The sequence below is a fragment of the Vanessa cardui genome, chromosome 1 (assembly GCF_905220365.1).
Source record: "Vanessa cardui chromosome 1, ilVanCard2.1, whole genome shotgun sequence".
NCBI lineage: Eukaryota > Metazoa > Arthropoda > Insecta > Lepidoptera > Nymphalidae > Vanessa > Vanessa cardui.
The window spans coordinates 3,808,368-3,833,256 of NC_061123.1; the positions used below are offsets into that span (position 1 = coordinate 3,808,368).

Consider the following 24,889-nt stretch of genomic DNA (forward strand, 5'->3'; position numbering starts at 1 on the left):
ATGCGGGTTGGTGGAATTCACATGTGGCAGAATTTTTATGACAAACATGCCGGTTTCCTCACAATGTTTTAAGGACATGAATATTCAGTGGTGCTTGTTTGGGTTTGAACCTGCAATCATCGGTTAACATGCACGAGACTAACTCTAACTCGAACCACTGGACCATCTCAGCTCTTAAAAATATTACATATCATCAATGCGCCATCAACCTTGGAAATTCAGGTATTGTGACCCTGTTACCTGAAATTACACTGACTCATTCAGCCTTCAAACCGGAACACATCAATACTGCGTATTGCTGTTTGGCGGTAGAATACTTGATGAATGGGTGGCATCTACGCAGGCTTGCGCAAAACCTTACCACTAAGTGATTAAATCTCTAATTAATTAGAATTTTGTCCTTATATATCATGTTCCTTGTGCTCTTACACGAGGACACAGTAGAAGTAACTCTAAGTATATATATTTAGTAGGAGAATACTAATGGGTACTTCCTGAAACGAACCTGGATGAAATTCTACCATACGAGGACATAAGATGATGATGATGATGTAAGATATTTCTCCTATTATAGTAGTTAACTCGGGGATCAATTAAACTCATCTCTGTATAAAAATACACATATTATACTGTTATGTATGTATTTTTATTTAAATTGATTATGGTTTTATTTCCCATTAAAAAGACCATTAATATTATCATTAAAAATTTATATGATATGAATATGTATTTGTATATTTAATATTGAATTTGGTTAATTTTGATATTTTTAAAATAATAATTGACTGTCGATATTTTCCTTCAATTTAGACCACGATATCAGATAAACTACAAAAAACATTACGAGTCAGATACAATAATAAAATAATGTACATAGAAATATAGAAATTTTCTAGACATATTTTAGATATTAATCATTTATTCAATTTAAAACTGTATTTTAGTCATAGATATTTTTACAAATCTTTTCAAACTAAAAATTATATTTAATGTATAGTTATAAATTTAAATGAAATATGTGTCAAAAAAATATCAAAAATTTTACGATTATAATTCGATTTAAAAACACTTCCTGCTTTATCGATAACGATAGTATTCGCTAAAAGAAGCAATCGTTTATAAATTAATCACAAAATTAACTCACACGCATTCCTTGGAATCGTTCTTCAATTCGCCACTTGCGTTTCGCAGAGTTCATAAAGCTTTTTCTCGTGTACGTTCAATCTGCCAAATAAATCAATGAATGGTCAGCGGGTCCAGTTGTATTGAGTGAATTAAGAGTAAGTTATTTATATACGCGGTCGGTGATAAATATTTAAGGTACCGTAATCTCGTTATTGCATCATTGGGCGCCAATTTTAAACCTGCTGTGGGATTATTCTGTTTGATAACATCAGAATATGAACTGAAATTTAAATAAGAATGAGAAAAGATATAATGATGTACAATGGTACATGTTTACCTTACTGTTCCGTTGTGAAAAATCTAGGGGTGTATTTAGATCAAACATTATCTTGGTCAGATCACTTAAAAGAACTGAGCAGAAGAACCTACGCTTCACTGAACTCGCTACGACGGCTTCGATCCCTTCTACCAATTCCTACCAAAATTATGTTAGCAAATTCTCTCCTTTTACCTATTCTTGATTATGCCGATGCAAGCTATACTAATCTGACCGAGGACCAACTCAATAAGCTTGAGCGACTTCAAAATCTCGCCATCCGGTTCATATTCTGCCTTCGCAAATATGACCACATTTCTGTATTTCGTTCGAAGCTCAAGTGGCTCCCTATTCGCTTTCGCCGGAACTTGCATATTTTGTCTTTTCTGTACTGTGGGTTATTTAATTTAAGGGCTCCTTCTTATTTAAAGGAGAAGTTTCAATTTCAAGGCGATCCTTCTCTTTTGAGATCTTCCCGGAGTCTTACACTCAAAATACCGGTACATAAAACAAAATTCTACAGTGACTCTTTTACCGTTCAGGCAATTAAGTTGTGGAATAATTTACCATTAAATATAAAAAAATCCAAAACACTATTAATTTTCAAAAATTCCCTAAAGAAGTTTTATCTTGAATCTGCATAGAGACGATTTATATTAGTGCTTATTTATTAGTTTAGTTATAATTATTTATTAGTCTATAATATTGATATGTATATGTTTACATATGTATATGTGTGTGTGTGTGTGTATGTGTATGTATGTGTATGTATGTGTATGTATATATATGTATGTATGTGTATGTACATATATGAATGTATGGGTATATGTATGTATATATATATTATATGTACATTGTATGAGTATTTACATGTAGATATTTGTATGCAATATATGTATATTACCGACTTAGCACCACCTACCCAACTTTCATACAACCTCTCTCCTTATTGGGTTGTCTGGAAGAAATGGCTACTTAGCCATAAGACCGCCCGTTGTACTCTACAATATTATATATAATATTGTAACATATTATAATGTGTAACATGTGGTGTACAATGAAGTATAAATAAATAAATAAATAAATAAATAAAAGATAATTAAGTCATCAGATTAGCTAATGATATGTGCTACTACAGAATTTGTTCCAGTGCTAAAAAGTTATAGTTATTCTAAGCTTAAAAATATATCGAAATACTTTATTATTTACTAGCCGCTGCCTTAAGCTTTGTTCGCGTGGAAGTGTGTACGCTATGTACCTAATCATTTTAAATTAATACACGAAAAATAAATTTTCATGTTTCTAACTTTAAAAATGACGGATTTCAACCTGTATTTCACACCTTAATTCTATATCATTTTATAATTTCTAAAATTCCTTCCTTTATGGGTATCTACTCAATAAAACGACCTTCTAACCAAATTTCAAGACCCTAAATTAGATAGTTTACGCTCGGCGTTGATGAATCAGCCAGTCAGGACATGTTATTTTATACATATAGATTAAAAAAATGTTATAGAGTTCAATATAAATATCGTGCGTTATGTAAATTGGATCATACGAGTATAATGATTCAAAAACGTGTGAGTGTTAAACCTTAGTCCACACTTCGGTGTTGAAATTTTAGAATAATTAAAATCGGAAAACAATCAGTTAATGAATACTTACTTTAAACATTGTTATTACTCATCATATCATTACTATATGATTACTTGGTAATAATATGCTTTAGTTTCTATTTGTTTTTTGATAAAATAATTAATTGATATATTTAAAAGCAAGCTTGATAGATTAAAAAAATAGTCAAAGTATTAACGTATTTCATTGCAGAATTCGATTTTAGCATCATACGTTTAAAACTTTTGCTAAAAATAAAAAATAAAAAATCTTCATGGAACATCTTCACAAGGAATAATGTAATCGTATTAAGTAAAGAGGTCGTAATCGTATTTAGGTACTCAATCAGAGTTATGTCGTGCTGTCAGTCTTCACCTTGTTTTTCATCAGCTTCAAGTCAGACTGTTAATCGACTTACCTAATAAAGCGAACACGAGGTTAGTAGGCTGTACGTGTTAGGTCATTTCTCTGGAAGCATTAGCCTTTTCGAGGAGGAATTTTGTTGAGAAAATCTAGAGATATTTCGTTATTACTTTTAATGGATTAGTATCAATGTTCGTGATGGGACATCGCTGAATAAATTACAATCCATAAAACAAGTTCACCTTCGTCTGCAAAGTGCTTAGGACGAGTTTTTGATGAACATAGTACTTTAACTTAATATATGCACAGGCAATCCCACTGCTGGTCAAATGGATCTTTCATCTCAGTCGATCTTTCATGGTTTTACGCAATGAGTTGACCTATCTTTCATAATGTGGTCTTTGTATTACGAATTATGAGTGCACACTACCACTGCTCGTTAAAGGCATCCCATATCTCATTCTATCATTCACGATTTTACTTCATCACGTCTGGTTTAACCCTTATCATCCGACCGAAATTCGGGATCGTCTTCTATTTGATTTTTCATCACACTAAATGAGTTCCTTATTTTACCCAAATATTATTTGTCAAAGATGTTTCTAGGTTCTCACAGGAAACGTCATTGATATAAGTGAATTGGAATATGGTAGATACATTGCTGTATATCAGTGTGACTGTAAGTATATTGAGTTCCATTGCTTGATAGCCCCGAGACGAGACATCTGCTGACTGGTACGAGACCAAGTTTGGATACCACATGTCAGGACGGGAAGTATGCATCTCCATAAGTTCACATTTAAGGAATATCGATGTATAATATCATACATATTAAAAAGTGTAACGGTGCTGAATGTGTATCAGCTTGTGTGAGTGTGGTCGCATGTGTTTGTGTGTATGTAATTATCCGTGTGTAAATAATATTAAATTTAACTGTAGATATCAAAAATAATTTGTACGAATATCGTAAATGTTGTTTTGTCATCAAACGTAACGGATATGCAAAAAACTGCATCTGCATATCCAATATCTACGCAAAGAATGCCGTTGACATATACTTGTGTGTGTGTGTGTGTGTGTGTATAATGTACATACGCATACACGCTTAACTTCCTTGAATTATTTGAACTGAAAATATATCAGAATAAGGTAGTTATTTTGGGTGCTATCGTCCGTCCTCGACATTATTCGCTCGTTTAAAGCTAACCTTCCAGTGATAAGCTTTTAATTAGATTAATATAACAATATAATTTTTTTGTTTATTCGTTTTATAGAAACTCTTATTTTCAATTTTAAAATAGGCTATAAAGTGTAGTTAATATGTTGCATATTTAGAGTTGTAAGTGTGTAAACGTAGTTTAAGAGGAAATTGCAGATCCAGTCGCTTTCGTAATGTTTGTGAGGAAAATGATGACAAATACTATTGAGATGGGTTGAGTTACTCGAATGATCAAAGATGTATGCAATAGCAGAATAATTAAACATCGTAATGCGTTTTTTTCATTCAGAAAAGCTACTATCTGAATGATGCCGTGATAAGCGTAAATAAAGTTTGTCACGGTATTATCATAATTACAGAAACTATTTCTGCCCGAACGCATCATAATTATAGAAATTAATGAGTTATTAATTCATTCATCTTTGTAATTACTTTCAAAATTTAATAGAATGTTAATTAACTATTTCTTATGGCTGTTAATCGATTGATATGTTAGTTTATTGAATGCGTAAGCGTTTTTTGACGATGTACATTATAGTTACTGATAACAACAAGGCATTGTTTAATTTTTCTTAGCTGTGTTGTTGTTTTTATCTACTTATGTAGTATACTATTAATATGTTAATTAAACTATTGATTCAATGGACAAGCGTTGAGATTATAATCTCTTTCGTTTTAAGACTTTATTCTCTGTGGATCTATTCGAAAAAATATCTAATATCAAATAATTGAATTGAATGTGATGACGCGTCTATTAAAAAAACATTTGGATACAGTCATTGGTATTCAAGATAAGCTAGATAAAAAAAAAAAAACTTACGAATGTACCCATACAAACATATACATACAAAGATTGGAAATACCATGCTTACGAATTTATAAAAAAACTTGTAACAATAAAATGATTACTTGTAACCAGTAAGTGAACTGTTAACCTTATTTAAAGCAGAGATTACAATAAATATAATTTTAATAATTGGACGTACATTAATTTAAAAAAAAGAATCATCTCTATAGCAATAGCTTCCCTACTTCTTTGAATGAGTGGAACATCCTTATAGTGAACAAGAATTTACGAGAAGTCTTGTATCGTATATCGAGCCGCGGGTGGCATGGCACAGTTCTTCTGACCGACATTGGTTACGGGACCATGAGATATTACGTGCGTAATAGTATAATCTTCAGATATTTTTACAGGAATTAAAGCTGATCGAAGATCTTAAATGTCATTAAATTTTATCTGAACATTGATATAACACCCAATTATAGTTTGATTAGTGGTCACTCATAATATAATTTCGACCGTTATTAATTGCTAAAAAAAATAATAATTCATTTTATGAGAGATAGGGAGTGATTGGAATTAGACTCATCAGAACGATATCTTGTCTTTGTTAAAAAAACACAAACGTGAAAAAAACGTCATTGATTTTTGACTTTGACATGAGGTGCGAAAGTCACTGGCAGTGCGTACGTGCGTACGACTCAAGCAACTATTGACAATAACTTTTGATTGATTGGGTAAATGTCTGTGTGAAGTGGATGGTAGTGTGAGTAAACATTTTTTAAATAATAATGTGAGGTTTGAACGCATACATTATAATTTATATACGTATATATTATAATTTATCTCGTGCTCGGTGGTCAAGATAACATCGTGACGAAATTTGTACGTGTCGTATAAAAATTAGTCATGGCGACCGATTGTTAACTGGAGCACCGTTATAGAATAAACTCCAATATGTATTTTGAAGGGAAAGAAGAGCTAAAAACCATAACCATAAAAAGGTAAACTTAAGTAGGTTTTATATTACTCTGATCCCAATATAAGTAGCTAAAGCACTTGTGTTATGAAAAATCAGAAGTAACGATGGTACCACAAACATCCAGACTTAAGACAAGATAGAAAACTAATGAAGTTTTACTACATCTATTCCGATGACCGATCGAACCCGGGATCTCTGAGGGGCGTACTCATCAAAACCGGTGTACACACTACTCGACCACAGATGTCGTCAAATTTGATTAGATTCCTTCTTCTTCTTCATGATAATATTCAAACTTAAATATTTTTTCTATAGTAAATGCTTATTGGGAAAATTCGATTTTATTTTAGTATTAATCGTACACCTATGTAATAACTGTAAAACGCCCGGGAGATAGCTTATGGTGTAACACGTAACCGAATGTCACGCTACGGAATACAAGCTTAAAAACAATATAAGTTAACGAGCACTATCATCCTTATAGCTTTGTGTTACGGTTCAAAATTAATTGATTAATATTGCCATAGCTTAAAAATACACCTCCCACGTTTTGCCGCCAAAAAGAGTTATTTGTCTCGTACATTAACTGAACAATGAACCGTTAAGCATACAATGATGTCCTCTTTGCGTAACTGATGCATGGACATAACATACAGATTTCTTTTTAAATATTTCACGAGCTGTATATTTATTGTGCTCATCCAATGCTTATGAATAGATTGAATCAATAACATTACGTTTCATTGAATAAATGTAAAATGATGGAAAATCATTACGAATATTGTTAATTGAAATGGTTCTTTTTTTACTGGCCATTAAATAAGTATTAAATTCTTTATTTTAACTTAATTAAGTGTTGATTTTACACGTTTTTACGTGTATTTTATTTGATATAAATTACTTTTTGTGTGGTTTGAGGTGCCCGTATCTAATATACCATTATTGTCGTTATAAATAAATTAATATTCATTAAAATTAAAAGGGTATCACAAAATACCTTCCTTTACTAAACTAAAACAATTAAACTTGGTGTTAGGGCTTTGTGCAAGCCCGTCTGGGTAGGTACCACCCACTCATCAGTTATTCTACCGCCAAATAACAGTACTCAGTATTGTTGTATTCCGGTTTGAAGGGTGAGTGAGCCAGTGTAAATACAGGCACAAGGGACATAACATCTTAGTTCCCGAGGTTGGTGGCACATTGATGATGTTATGAATAGTTAACATTTCTTACAGCTTCATTGCCTATGGGTGATGGTGACCACTTACCATCAGGTGGACCATATGCTCATCCGCCAACCTATAAAATTAAAAAAAAAACAACGATCCAAATACATTGTAATCTTTAAATATAATCGTAACAAATTTAATCTAATAAGGTATTGTATAACTGAATACATAGTTTTCCGCTATATAACTTTGTGGTATATGTGTAGATGTTATTATATTTTTAACAGATAAGTCAATTCATAGTTTTAATGCAGCCCATGAACTGTAGTACTGTCGAGTGAGAAACTGGACCGTGTCAGCGTATTTTTATCGCAATATACACTTAGGTATTATATTGGAGTAATCTAAAAATACAAGACAAACTGATGATTTGTAATTTAATTAATACTAGCTGGGAATTTTATAAGCTTATAGCTCGGGAACCCCACACTTGGCTACCTCGACGTCAAAATGAAAAAGTTATACAAATACTTCCGCAGAACTCAAACTATCAATATAACAACTATCAACTATCAATATGAAAAACTTTACACTTAAAAAAAACGTATAATAATAATTTATTATATATGGTTATGATAATATTGATAAGTGACATATTAATTACACGGAAGATCAATTCTTTAAAGGGCGAGGACAGTTCAGATCTTCACTACATTGTCATGATACAACTAGAGAACGAAATACATACCTGGAATATAAATGTCTTAATTCGTATATAAAACAAATGCATAAAGTTATTTATTTATAAAAATAAATATGGGACAAAATCACATATATCCTTCTGATCCCAATGTAAGTAGCTTAGCTACTAGCTAGCTTAGCTAGCGTGTTATATGATGTATGATAATCAGAAGTAACTTTTTCTACATCGACTCACCCGGGTAAAGAAACCGGGACCTCGGAGTGGCGTACGCATGAAAGTGTACACACTACTCGACCACAAAGGTCGTCATTTCATTTTTACATTATCATTAATATCACCATCATCCTCCCGTCCTTATCCTAATTTTATTTAGGTTCGGCACAGCATGTCTTCCATACTTCTCACTGACGTCATCTCATGACAAACATTCTTCCCAGCCATATCGTCTTTCACGCAATCCATCATCACATTATCATTAACAATAATAACTTAATTGAAATTACTCAATACTAAAATTGTATCAAACAGAAAACGCACAATTATTATTAACAAAAATTACAATAAGCATATTTTATTATAAGACGAAGAATATCAGAGTATCGAGAGAGTAAATGTATGTATCTATATTTTCGTTATCGTTAGCAATGATTCATGCGATTGTTTTTTATAATCTTAATAATAAAACTCTTAATTATATCGTGAGACTCAAGGAAGTATCGAACTAATAAATCCGAGGTTGTCACTAATAAATATTTATATTAAGTTAACATATTGAATATCGCACGAGCTTTCTTTTCGGCTAACTTTCGCATTTCTTCGAACTTGTTTGGTTATATATTTTAAGGGTTGTCAAAAACAAATTGAATATATGATAACAAAAATATGACTCAACAAAATATAAAATCAGTAAAATGTTTATAAAGTTAAAATAAAATTGTTGGCTTTAAAAATTTCTGAAGTTTAGATATGTTAAAACACGGAGCGTTGTTCACTCGTGTTAAATTGTCAGCGTGCGTTAACAAATGGAGATAATTTAATTTGTATTTTGTGGTGCTGTTCTTTCTTACATTAGTTCACACATAATAAGACATCGTATCGTAATGAGTGGTTTTCATACTAATGGAGCCAATATTTTGAGTGGGTAGGCGCGACTTCGTAAATCTACACGTATGAGAAACTTGTGGAAGACAGCAATCGGAAGATTTCATTTTAGGTATTAATCTAACATATTAAAGTAATAAACTGGCAACCCTGGTATAATAAAAAAAACGTAGTAAAAGTGTCTTCAAAATTTTAAAGAATTTAAATATAAATATCATATCTATTGCAAAATACAATGCTTTTAAAATACTTACGTACTTGTCTTACGGTCAATTTATTTATCATGAACGGAGCCTGAAGCAATAGTGACTGTATGTTTTTTTGTATTAAAATATTAATCAACAAAAATATTCGGTCCTAAAAAATCATTATATTTCATAAATAATTTTAAATGTATTTTTATAAATAGTTACGGATTAAATATATAAATAATAATTCAGATTTACACATTTATAACCCATTCATTTTGTTTTTTAAATATTCTTATTATTTGCTACCAAAATATAAAACGAATATTATCAAGTAATACAAATCAAGCAATTAACATTGCGAATGAACACGCGGTATCGCAAAGCAGCCAAAATGTTAATAACGAAATATCGATTCATTGCAATCGGTTGAGATTTTTATTTGTAATCGAATGAATTGTTTAATCGATTTATGTTCTTAAATAAAATAATCATTTCAGTATCGTGTTAAGAGTAATAGGTTTTTAAATGTACCCAAGTCGCAATAATACATCAGGCGATTGTAATAAATTGCCAATATTTTAATATTTTTAATGTATGTGTATTGTGCGTGCGTATTAAAAACCTACCGCGATTAAAATGTTTGCATATCGATGTAAATGTATCAATGTCTCGAATGAAACATTTTGAATATTAAGGTTTTGATATATCATGTTATTTATATTAATATGCGAAATTATATAAAGAAAAGTTTTTAATCTAATATGATTGAAATATAAAATTTTATGCATGACACATTTGTTACATCATTTTTTGGAGCTTAGTTTAGCATATCTAGACGTAGAATTAAAAAAATAAGTACCATCAAAATCCATTAATTTCTAAAACGGGCAACACTCAAGCCATTGTATAACTACATAAAACAAAAATATTCATTTTTAATAATCTAAGCGCCATATGTAGAGTAGTAATTAAAAATAAACGCGAACTTGTCTTTTGCATATAAGATGACATCACACGTACACAAAAGGAAAATGTGTCTAAGTTAAGGTCGACGACCTCCCATAACCGCCTTAAAAGGGACCCCGCATTTGCAGAATAAGAGGAAATTAAACATAAGCCAAAAATGTTGCTTTTGAGTTTATTTGAACAGTGAGTACGTTTAAAGTGTCACTAGGTAAACAGATATGCTCGAAATTATTTATAAAATATAAAAGGAAACAAAATATAACAAGACTTTGGAACAATATAATATAAAAACATACAATTTTGGTGACGACTTTCCTACGCCACCAAAAAAAATGAATAATATTTATTTAAAACAAAAATGATTGCTTGGAACTATTTAAGCCATCTACGGCTGAGATCGATGTGTCCGTTTAATTGAAGATCAATTAACATTTTATTCCCTTTTTGCGTTGATGTATCATCAACGCAAAAAATGGACCTGACGGTTGAAGATGATGATGATGACCTCATCGATTTTAGACAATATGACGACCAGACTAGCCGACTGTTAAAGTTATCATACTGCACAAGTATGTGCGCAAGTATATGATAGACTATCTATTCTTGCTCATAGCCCTATGTGTTGGTAATTTCATACAACTGGAGAAAAAATAGTCACAATGACGTGCTTTCTGAAGAACATGAGTGTAGTCACTGAGAGCTACCAAACTCAGGCTGTTACTGTGGTTTGATTGAAAAACCAATTTTTTTTACTGGCATAAGACGGGAATATCACCCAGTACGTATTCCGCAGCCTCGTATAACAGTCACTAGACCAATGTATCTATACACTTTTACATCATCTATGATCGCAAGAATATCGTGCAGTGCCGGAGGCAGATAATGATATCTTACTCATTATCTTTCGCATTTAGTTCATGATATGTTCGAACTCAATAATAACTGTAAAAGTTAATAACTCATAAGCGATTATTCTGAATAATATTTTTTAATTTGCCATTTAAACACCTAATCTCGTGCATATCAATCTATCTGGACGAGGCGAGCCCATTCACTTGATACTTAAGTAGATGGCGCCAGAATACGGCCGAGATGACCCCGATGGCATGGTCGGTGCCCAAGGAGTTACTGGTTCAAGATAATTATTTCAATTCAAGTGTTATCTTAACTTTACCTTATCTCGAACGGTAAAGGAAGAAATTACGAGTAACATTCATAATTTAAATAATACAAAGCAGGTTAATTAAATCTAGCAGATTGATTCAAATCGTAAAATTAAAGAATAAATATTGAGCATTGTCTAGAAGCTTGTAATAAATTCAAACAAAAGGAAATAGAAAATGATTTGCTGTCTTAAATAAAAAAGATTCGTAGTTTATGTACAACAAACACAACAACAGCAGCCGGTAACTTTCCCACTACTGGGCCACGGTTTTCTCTCCCTTTGAGGAGAAGATTTGGAACATATTCCAAAACGCTGTTCCAATGCGAGTTGCAGGAATACACATGTGGCAGGTTTATGAAATTAGACACATGCAGATTTTCTCACGATGTTTTCCGTCACCGTCGAGCACGAGATGAATTATAAACACAAATTAAGCATAAGAATATTCAGTTGTGTTTGCTTGGTTTTGAACTTACGATCATCGCTTAAAGTGCACGCGTTCTAACCACTGGGCCATCCCGGCTCTGGGTTTGTGTGTCATCAATAAAATAATTCCCAATCAAAAAAAATGTTAACCAACCTTTACTATGACGAGTCTTTATTAATGAAGCCAAGGTCAGCTCACAGGTTATGATGACTCGTTACATGCTAAAAAGAGAAATAATAGAAGCAAATTTTACAAGATACGTCATCGTTAATATTTGCTGGGTTTTGCCCCTCCTTTCAAACATTGTGACGTTTCTATGTCCTGTACTAAACAAGAAGTACTTATTATAATTATGCCACATTTCTATATAAGGTACATTTATTAATGGGTTATTTTTGTAATCGTATAAGATTTCCTTTTCAATCAACGTCTAGCGCGGATTAACGCAGATTTAGGAGCGTTTTTTTTTTTGTTTAAACGTTTTGAGCTATACAAATATTTATACACACTAATAGAAGATTCGTTGCTATACAAAGCCGGATAAAAATTCGATACTTTTTCATTTTGCGAACCAGTTTTTTTTTCGCAGGATATTTTAATGTTTTTTCTTGTAAGTCACACACAAAACTGGTTTAATGAAATTCACTTTACTCTATTTTATCGTAGAGCCCTAATTAATGTTACTATAGTTGTTGGTTATCAAATTTCCATACACCTAAGCTAAGCACAAAAAACCGAAACAGTGGTCAGGTGGGAATGAACCGTGAAGGTGATCTTGTTGTCTGTGTATGCAATATTTGTCAAATAGATCGAGTTTAGGGAAAAAATATAAAGAGATTTATTTATGAGAAACATTTATTACAGTTATAAACATTACATAGCATACTTTTATATGATTTAAATTTGTATTTTTATATATAATATCTTTTTATAGAGTTATATTTAAAGAAAGAAAATTAGTTAGTATATAGTGTTAGTAAAATGTGGTTGATTTTTAGCCTAACATTGTCAAATCGTTTCTAAGGATGGGATCCAAGATGTTATGATTTTTGGCTTTGCCTTACCCTTCCAACCAGCCAAGTGAGACTACGTACGAGACTTCCGATATTTTTCTTTACCTAAATTAGTTTTACTATATACTGAATAAGTGTAAATACAAATTATTATTTGTAACTTTTTTATTTTTTGTATCAGCGATTGAAATATTTTCTTAATATTTTATCTTATCAAAAATTGTGACCAACGACAAGTGACATTAGCTTAAAGTGTTTTTTTAAGGTAAATTAATGAAGGAAAATAACTGACGCTATAAAATAAAGCATTTATTTCTCTAGGTACAAATTAACACGAAATAATAAAAGTATTTTTCTTGAAGTTGTTTTAAAGATTATAAAGTCGCTTTAATTGCTTCCGCTATAGAATAGCGTAATAATCAATTATTGAAGACATTTTAAAAATAGAAGGAATTTTTATGAATACATGAGCTGCTGATGGGACCATCATATTATTTCTAGTAATATTGCTTGTATATTGATATTGTATATTGATATTGACTACTATGTATATTGGTCATTGACATAATATAAAAAATAAACAAGCGTTGTACTAAAATATTAGCTTGTAAATTTAAATATACCTAATTTACTTATGGGGATATTTTACAATTGTACTTTTAAATTAGTTATTATTATATTACATATTTGTATTACGTTATATAACATTTCATTGTTATAAGTTACATAATATTCAGTTTAAAACGAGATCTAACTTAAAATTTGATTTTGACTGCTTACTTACAGTTAACACATCACTATACGCATCACGCCTACTATCAAGTCCACACTTAGGTTTAACATTAAATATTATTATTTAACGCTAAATCAATGTGTACTATTATGAATTTAAAACTCGTTAATTACAAAAATAAATACAAAATCATAAATGAATTCATGTCGAAAAAAATAAGTAATAGCATTTCAATTGGTCAAGTTCGATTAAATTTAGAATTTAAACCATCCCTAACGTGTGTACGATACAATTACTATTTATATCGAAATATTTATAGAATTATACGATGAAAAAAAACCTATAGGCTTTTTTTATTCGAATATGAAACAAAAATATTTACATATATCGGTATTCAAATAATGACCTTACGTTCATAATTATAGTTGAAAAACATAATCGTAGAGCTTAAGAACAGATCTGTATATCACAAATTATCTCATTACCTCAGCCTTTGAGCCGCCGGAGCTTCTCTTGAAGAGATAATTATACCTTCGATAAATGAAGAAACAACATAACTTGTACTATTAAAGTGACTGTAGTTACTAAACAAATAATATAATATTTGTTGTTGAAACTAAGAGAGCTCTACATGATAATCCGAATCAACCGAAAAACTGCCACTGTGGTAAATCTAACATTATCCATTTGTGCATTACATAAACGCACTGGAAAACAAAGCTATATCCCAACGCTGTAAAAATCATGTGGAATTACTTTTCAACGATCTAAAGAAGATCAGACGAACCAACGGCTTTTCGTATCCAATTGTTGTTGACTTTCCAGCAGAATATATAATGTATAATTGTATTTAACTAACATAATGTATCTCAAATGTCGGAATAGAGTAATTGCTGAGTTACTTTGCGATTTTTTCGGTAGAGTCTACATTCCGAACTAGCTTATCTTTGTATACAGTTCTATAAAATTCCGATTCAAAAGTATTTTTAAAAGCCTACTTGAATAAAGTATATTTCGATTTTGAAAGTATCTAAATATAAGGTGCTTATTGTGTTATTAACGTTAAATAAACTGTATTAGTAATGTATCTGTTCATAGTCACGTAATCTCTTTTTCATCTTACGATCACAGTGATTTGACATTTTGCGTAGTAATTATGAATCATTAGTTGACAGGCAACTTGAAAGCAAACTGTTGACCGTCAACCTCATCACTGCTTTTGGTTTTCAAATCTTAAACACCAAACCATACCTACGGTTAATGTTACGGGTTATATTTTGCACGTGCTATAATCTATACAGGTTGTAAAGCTAATCGTTTGTGATATATAAATCAAATATTAACAAAAAGTTAGAAGCTGTGTAATAAGAGCTACCTAGCAATAAAATGGAATTCACAATATCAAGCCATTATCTTATTTACAAATGTCAGACTTTGATTTGACCTTTAATTTTGCCAAAGATTTAAATATCTGGGCGTTGCCTTTTAGCTGTTATGATTTTCAAGCTATAAGTGCTTATTAACTATTAAGATATATCTTTATTTACAACAAAAAACCTATGATTACTGGTATAATTTTTCATGCATAATTATAAAATACTATCGGTCTGTCCAGGCTTCTCAAGGGTGGAAATAAGTTTTTTTTAAATATTGTTGTTACCTTTTATTTATATTATTTTCATTTGTTTTTCGACATGTTTAACAATTTTTTTTATTTTTTCTATTTCACCTTATTTACACAAAAACATCAACAAATTATATACTTAAACCTTCTTTATGTATCCCTCTGTATATTAGTGAAAACCGCATGAAAATCCGTTCAGTAGTTTATGAGCTTATCGCATCGCGAACATACAGACAGACAGACGCAGCCGTGGGACTTTGATTTATATAATAGATAGTGATAGTGATATTTATGTTGATTTTAATTACAACTTCCAATGTATTTGAAAATGTCTGTTAACGTCTCGACTAATCGTAGGAATCAAATTATGAAAGATATACTAGGCAGTGCTCTTTCTATAGTTCATAAATGACATAAATTTCACTAATCTATTATTTATTGGTTATTGTTGTCTATTGATAATATATTTATGATTCATTCATTCATTCATTGATAGAGTTCGCGGTTCATACATAAAAGATAATTACACAGACTTGTAACTGATTTTTAATCCATTTTCACAAATCTGCTTTTCTATAAAACCTTAATAATAAAAAGCTATCCGCCTTAGCTATCATTAAATAAAAGTCAAAAAGTATGTACTTTAAGGAAGAAAGTTTAGCCGTCACTAAGATAAGTTTGTAACAAAATATTATGCTTTAAATATATCTACTTATAATTTTTTGTTTTTTTTTGGTTTTGTTACGTTTTTTTAATTGGTTTGAATACGTTTACATCATATAACATTTTAAGACCAAATAACACAAAATAATAAATATGTAAATGATTGAATATTAAAAGTCAAACGATGTTAATAAAATGATCGTGTAATGTTACCAAGTTCGTCACCCGCGTGTCGTAACCGAATATCGAATCCACTACAATCGGGGCCAATGCCGAATGTCATAGCGATGATACAGTGTAAGGCCGCGTGCATTCTTCAATTATAACGCGTTCAAAACTTAATACATTTTATATTTAATATCTAAAAACATTTCCATTAAGTATATCAATTTTCAATTACGTTTTAAAAACATTTTTTATAAATAAATTTACACCCTTTTGAGACATACTTAATATTTACTTTAGTATTAAAGAAATATAATTTTCTTTAATAATTATGTTTTGGATAACAAATTCACATGTAAAGAGACGATGGGTTTGATAGTACTTTTATTATTAATTTACCGGATACATTATTCGAAGCAAATGAAGCGTCAATAGAGTAATGATTTACAGGCCGTTTGGCGATTCGATCCTGACCCCTTGGACTATTGTCGTCCTCACTTCTTGCTCAAGTGATAGGCTTAAAAAGGGGGTAACTAGGAAAATTAGTAATTCCTTAATGACTTTGGTATGTTGCTCCTATTGTTTAAAATAAATCAGAACCTTTTGGGAAACGTCGTCGATGTTTAGTCATCCTAAATCAACATCAAAGCTCGTCCTACGACCTGATGTACCATTTAAGACTAAATAATAATTTCGTACATCTAATTGTTTAGCTGGTTGTAGGCTGAGACGATGAATCAGACTCCTAACGATATTATAAATTATTGCTTGTTTTGTGAAACACACCTATGTTTCCCCGATTGTCTTACATTTAGGATCGATTTAGACCATCGATATCAAAAGCTATGAGTTCAGATCGCTATTGTCTTTGACTTCCTCCAATTATTCCTTGCCTGGAACTACTAGTTCAGAATGATTTAACATTTAACGTTTCTTCATATAAATTAATTAATATAGAATTCTAAATTCGAAATATATAAAAAAATTAATTTGCCTGTAATAATGCCATCGTTGGAGGAGGAGATTCAAGAAGAGATTTAGAGCTTAATTCTCATTTTTTATGTATTTGTTTATGTAATATTTATATATTATAAAATATCAAAATTTGTTTGTTCGTCCTCTGGGGGTAATCTTTGAACTAATGTTATAGTTCTATTTTTTTCACTAGTAGATACCTACATTGTTCCCTAGTGCTATGAGACGTGTCTGTTCATTATAAATTTCACCCGTGCGATGGTTGCTTGTTTTGATAAGAATAACTTTCGTTTTAGTATTCAAGTTCAGCTACTGTCTGCGTAACCTTGTTATTTAATACATTACATCTGTTAAATGTTTCAAGGATTAGCGGAAAAGAACGAAATATTGACAGTGACCCGAATGAGGTGTTCAGCGTGACGTCAAGCAGAGATGGGTGATATTTATTAGTGACCTTATAGATGTGGGAGAAATGACAATCGTCATTTAGATCCGTGAGTTACCTTCACGTTTATGGTCCAAGTTATAAGATTCGTCAACGCATATAGGCTTATTAACATAATATGGGCAAAACAAACTTTTTTTTAATTAAATAAAAATTTTCTTTTAAATATCTATATTGTTGTCTGTGTTTGTGAGTCAGGATAACAAAACCAGTTTCGTCATTTGAGTGCATTCTATTTTCGAATATTTATCAAGGAAAATATCGCTTTCTGCAAAGTCGTATGGAGTATAATTTAATGTTGCACGCTCAAATATTATTGAGCTAACTGATTCTTGGTTAAGTCAAGATAATAAAATATCTTAAATTACAGTTTGGGTTCTGTATTTAAAAAAATGTAATATTACTAATGTTTTTGCTAATATTCATTCTTTCAAAGATCAGTTTTTAATAAGAAATTGTCAAAGGCAAATCCGCCATTTCTCAAGTCATGCACCTCAATCGTCAACAGCAAGGTGATTAGTATTTCGGACGGTGGGAGCGTACTCGCGCGCAGTCTCTCGCCGCCCGTCGCCCCGTGCGCCCACCGCCAATGCGCGCGCCATACTAAAGCGCGATACCAGCCGCCCCATTTAAGCGCTAATTTTCAAAAATAGAACGCGTGTATGACAGTGCATATCAGTGTTTTGTGCCAGCAATTGTGACGTTGTACGCGTACAAATATATTTTCACCACTTTCACCAATTTTGCAAGTGAGTTTTAGCTTATTTTCTTATTTATAATTGGTTGTTACACAATTCCGATACACGGAAGTTGGTGACGAAAGGTATTTTTTTGATAAGTACGAGTACTTGCAGCAATTAGACGCGCGTGTGTAATATAAAAATTGACGCGGAAACTGTGTTTGTATAAATGTTTATTAATTAAAAAAAATTGCATGTTAATTATGAAAAAAAATACTCATCATTCCGTTTGAGTTCATTTTTAATTGCTTGAATTTTAAATAATAAATGTTCACAAATATATTTTATTGTATTACACGCAACGAAAGATTTCAACGAGCGTCACGTACGCGTTGATGTCTTTACAACGGAGCGATCAGTGTTTCAATAAAATCGTTTTAAATTTAAAGGAATATTTAATCAATAGATATTTAATGTTAAATTATAGACAATTGGGTTCTGACCTTGATTCAATGATATTAAAACTCGTAAACACATTTAATTTATTTTGAAACTGGTTATTTTTTTCCAAGTCTAAGGCTACTAAAAGAAAAGTTTTGAAGGGATTGTATGATATTAAATCAATTATTAGTTTCGAATATAGACTCAATAAAGTAACTCGCGAAGGTCTTTTACTCTCTTATGGAATTTTAAGATACTAATTGGTATAAATACAAAACAATTGACATTTTTTTAGTATAAATTTTGCCTTCAAAATGAAGTAAGTGCCACATTTCTTTTAATCAAAATGATAATTAATCCAAGAAAATATCGACATTTTCCTTAAAATTGTATTTTTTTTAATATAAAATATAGTAATTAAATATTTTATCAGCTAAGTTTGAAATCATTTCCTTATTATCTGGGAGACGAATTTGTTGAAATTCTTGTTGCCTAAAGTCGTTACTGTATTTTGAAATAATATTGCAACTCCTGCAGTCACCGAGAAAGTACGCGTACAGTTTGTAAAAAAAGTTGATATTGTAGCCCAAGGTCACGAAACATTACGTCCAGTATGAAATATAAAAAAAATCTTATTTTTTTTTCTTACATCAAATATGTCGTAATTCGTAAATTAATTTAAATATATTTAGTTGCTATCCTTAAAGTTGGTATTTGATAAGTGTCACTTATATTTTATCAACTAATCAAATCAGCAATCAATAATAGTACGTACATATAAGGCTAAATGAATAATATTTTATCTGTAATTAATCTATCGCAATAACTATTCAATAATACTGTACACACACTTGTTCATTTATGACATGCGGACAAAAAATTTGAAAAAGGAATGGAATCCTTATATATAACCTCTTTGCATTTTTATAACTGAATATTAACTTACAATTAATATTACATTCAATTATAAGTGATATTAAAGGTGTGATCATGACATTTGATTGGCTGCTACCTCATTGATATAACCGTTCATCATTAAATTTTAAAAGCCTCTCAAAACAATATAAAAGTTAAAATCAAGTAAGTGGATCGATAAGAATAATGGATAAATTAACAAGAGAGATATTGATCTAAAATCTCTCAATTAATTTATATTTTAGCGCGAAAGACACTTCGTTTTAATTAATAAATCATTACGAGAAGATTTCAACGAATTCAATTTATTTCATCAACAATGTTAAGGAAAAAAAGTAAAGTATTTGATTTTTATATTCCAAATTTAAAAATAAAATCTTATCGGTTACCATTATTGTGGAACACCCAACATACTAAAATGCTTGCATATGTTTGCCTAGCGTGGCCTGTGAACACTCGTCTAGGTATTTTATTTATTATATACACTAAAATTTAAATTAGAAAAGAAAATTAATGGAAAATAAATAATATACAAATGTGATTATAGATAAACCGGTTCATGACTGTAATTTTAAAAGCGAGTGCAAAATTGACGTGTTTTATATTTACCCGATGATATAATCACGTGGAGTTAACAAATGTGTTATATCGATTTTGAAATACAAATATAATACGTTGAACCTTGGACTAACACGCAAACTAGTTTTTTTAAGAAATGTCGAGTCTACTCGTGTATTTTTATAGAAAAATGTTATTTATTAAATATTAAAAACTAGTCAAATCCGCGGCTACGCTTGATTTGAATTCAATTCGCGACGAAGATATTTCAACAACTTACCTTAATGCGTGAAAAAGTAACCTATATTCGTTCTTAAGAGTTCAAAGATTACTTTATACCAAATTTGACCAAAATGGTCAAAGTGTAACAGGAAATCATAGTAAATACCTATATTAGAATAGAATGGAAAGCGATTTCTTGTTCTTCTCTATAATACAAATTTCCTTCTTTGTATGTTGTTTAAAATTTTGGTCTTCCTTAGAATAATATTGAGTTATATAATACGTCCTTTATTACTTTTGCCAATTATTAATTATTAGTTCACGGGCAACATTGTAACTACTATATAATCTAACAGGATAAAAATATTTTTGTTAGTTCAATTTAAATTTAAATTGTAATTAAACAACATATGTAGTTTAATTTAAATTCCCGTTTACTGTATCAGACACTAAACATTCTGTTAGCGATTCCGTCGAAAGTCTCACGCTCCACGCCCATCTATAAAATTTCATCACGCGTCACCTTTGTATAAAAGAATAGAAATTACCATAAAAACAATCACGTCCAGTAGCCGCGTAATCCTTTATTACAAGCGCACAGAGTCGAGAATCGTATGTTTCTATAATTCGATACAATTTGATATTTGACAAAGGAAAGCTAATGGTCCGTTTAACTAAATAACGCGAAGCATTGTCATCGTCGACAATAACATGTTAGCAGGTTGTTTGGCAATAACCAACGCATGTGAAACAGGCATACGCTATTGATAGTTACGATGTGCCCACGTCTTTATATTGTAATATACACACAACACCAAATAGATCCGCCTTTTTTGGACTTGTAATATTTACGTTTCTATTTATCGCTTAAATACAAGTTACAAAATAGCGAAATTTATGCGAACATTGCAATGAATTTTCTATCTAATATTTGTTATCAAAATAATTGCATTTGATTCTTATGTGTAAATTTTATAAAAAAAATATTAGGGATTCCGTTTTAACTTAATAATGATTAACATATTTTGAGCATGTAGAGATGGAGGCAGCATTGTTCCACACATTTCCGAGTCTTAAGGCCGTCGGAAGAACATGATTTAATGGGTATATTTTACAACAGAACTATTATCTATTTTCCGATTCGTGAGCGATTGTTGACGAACAAAATTGAATCTAATTCCCAAACGATAAGATTTAAATACGTACGCAACTAAACGATACTGTATCCGGTACTTTCAGACGATTTTCCAAATTATCTAAAATGCAGTATGCACTTGTTTGAGCAATTTATTTTGCACGTTTGATTTGCGTGGTTTGATTGACGTATTACTCAATTAAAGGCAATATAATACTATGTATATAGTTATGCACATACGAATTGTAATTAAAACATCTTTATTAATTTTTGTAGCGCTCAAGTCTAATGATTTAGCAATCTTGGATTTGTTTGTTACGTCCTATTTACATGGCAAAAACAAGTCTCTATTTTTTGTCATATATTCAATAATTTAATGCATATCTATATGTTCCTTTATTATATTATATTATAAATAATTTCATTTACTTTATTTTATAACAAAATAAAAGATGTCATATATTTATTGCAGATATATCTAAGATATTAATCTAAGCCCGGTTCTCATAATATTTTTTTTACTAATAAAGTAATAATTTGAAATGCTTATAATATAATATATACTAAGGAAAAAAATTGATAAATGAGTAGATACTTTAAGCAAAAAACATAACTACAAAATTCGTATACTGTTAGTATTGCACTGTAACTTTAAGAGGCATATAAAATATCTAGTAACAGAATGTATGCTACATATTACATATCTGAGTTGCTAGCGCGAATATCAGTTGCGGTTGCGAAATCCTCGCGCAACCGTGATAGTACGAATTAAGTTTTGAACAGAGTTCAACGTTTTAACACAACAACTATTGCATCTTTCTAAAACGCTAAACTTGGGTAAAGCATGATGAAATTTTTTATGATCCTATGAAAGTCTTATCAATATTAATATTAAAATCTATTAAAATTTTGAGTTATAGCTTCTTTACAGCGTAGGTTTTATGAATGACGGCTTCTAAATCATTTCGAATAATACTCATAACGTTTGATATGCTTTAAATTAATTAAAATACTTTTCAGAAATTCGGCATTTAATCTCTTTTTGAAATTATGTCTTGTATTATTTCTTATATAACATAGAATGTGTGATAGAAAAATATATATATTATTATACATGTAACTACGTCGAAGTGTAACTGATTAACATAGTAAGATTATCCATATGTTAGTATATCAGTATTCTATATGAGACATTATTTCTTCGATAAAAGATAAAATTATTGATTTTCTTTTTGTTCAGAGAATCAGAATTGTGATACAACAAGTAATTCTGAAGGCAATCTGGTTACCGTTGCTATACTAGTGATCATGATTTTAATATTACCTAGGTATTTATATTTTTTTCTTATACCTATGTATTTTTTCCGGAACGCTGAATGTTAACAATTCTATAGTTATATTTATTCAAACGATTTCCAATGAAGTGTGCAAAAACAAACTAGAATGTAAATTACTTTAAAAACGTGTTATTATATTTTGTCCTCTAAATCGATTATATAATTTGACTGCAATGATAAATCATTATATTATAAATTCTATGTACAGATACTATGATTGATTATTAGGTACATAGTTTGGTACATATACAAATACTAGCGACCGGCGTCGGCTTTGTATAGCTGCAATTTATACGATACGGTTTTTCCTATACAACTCCGGAATAAAGTAGTTTTCAATAATGAAAAAAAAATAGGCTAGGATCATTAATTAGTTCCAGAGATTATACCGTACAAAAAAATATCTCTTAATAATATTACTGAAGATAAATTAATGGATTGTGTGAAAGACGAAGGATGTAACTTGTGAGATGACGTCTGATAGAGAGGTATGCAACGAGAAAAAATGATGCGCCGACCCCAAGAGAATTGGGATAAGGGCAGGAGGATGATGAGGATGATGATGAGATGAATGTGATATCAAATAACACTTTTATTTATTAAATCACAAAGTAAGTATTGAAATTCGACTTGATTGTACAAATATATTTTTTGCTACAGTTTTTATTTTTTAAATTATATTCGAAGTCTTTTTTATCATAATGTCAGTGTAATATGTTCAATAAGTTTGATAAGGTCAAATTGCCATTGAATTTTGTTTTGCCAAAATGTATTCTAGATATTTTCGGAAATTAGTTCTTATTACTAAGCGATAAAATCAAAAATCGCTTTTTTGGTTTTGTTTTTTTTATAATATAAAAAAGAGTTTAATGTAAGAGTTTTTTGAATCAAATACGATGATTAAGAATGTATCACATGCATCCAAATAGTTTGATTAAAGAACAAAAACATTACGTGAACTTTTTTGTTAGTGTTTATAAGTGTTTAACTTTTAAATAGAAAAAAAAACATGTAGGTGAAAAAAACGCTTAACATAATATACAACGTCTCGTAGCATCTTTTATATCTAATATAGATTAAATCAAGATAAAAATTTGATCTAGGAAAGCGATTACTTCACGTTTATCTCTACATAGATTTTTTACGTTTGTACGTTTTAATATACACACGTTATTAGTATAAAACGGCTGGACCGATTTTAATGTTATTTTTTTTATGTAATTGAGCGGCCTTGGGTTTACTTTGAACCCGTATTGCTCGTGGTTGCTCTGCTATCGGAAATTAACTAAAATCCTAATTTCATCCGGACGGGAGAGGCAGCTAGTTATTATATTGTTTTCGAAAAAATAATAATTAAAAGACATTTCTTTGTTGGAGAAGGTTATCAACTCATGTTGATATTTCACTTTAGATAAATTGGTGGTAAAATGGAAGTGTTGTTTTGAATTATAAAAGTACAATCGTGTACTTGAAATCAGTGATACTGCTAGCTAGTAAGGAATTGAACCCACAAACTTCGGTTGAGGCACACGTTTTCTATTCACTGATTCATATCAACTTTACCTGATAAATTATTATTAAACATTTAAAACAATTTCGTCAAACTATAGTTATAGGAAAATTTGGCATACGTTTAATATAATTTTTATTATTATATTTGGACATCATTTGATAAGTATGATATGAAAATTCGAACAGTTTATGCAATTCTTACTTTTAAGTATTTCACAAAAGTGCGCAATCATTTTATAATACTGTTAAGTTGCTGTACACACATTGAATAACTTGTCCTCGTGAAAATGTTTTCATAACGAATAACGGATCGACATTGAGAAGTGTCAAGAACCAACTCTTG

At 30.4% G+C, this 24,889-nt stretch overlaps 1 protein-coding gene across 2 annotated transcripts in view; it reads left to right on the top strand.

The window, feature by feature from the left end:
- LOC124536186 overlaps positions 1-24,889 on the top strand; it is a 172,575-nt gene that overhangs the window by 42,834 nt on the left and 104,852 nt on the right. Inside the window, exon 1 of one of the 2 annotated variants that reach the window (XM_047112925.1) lies at positions 18,283-18,495. The exons of the other annotated variant lie outside the window; for it this stretch is intronic. The gene's annotated coding sequence lies outside the window, so the exon portion shown is untranslated. Of the gene's footprint in view, positions 1-18,282; positions 18,496-24,889 lie in introns of those variants that run through there. 2 annotated transcript variants of the gene reach the window in all.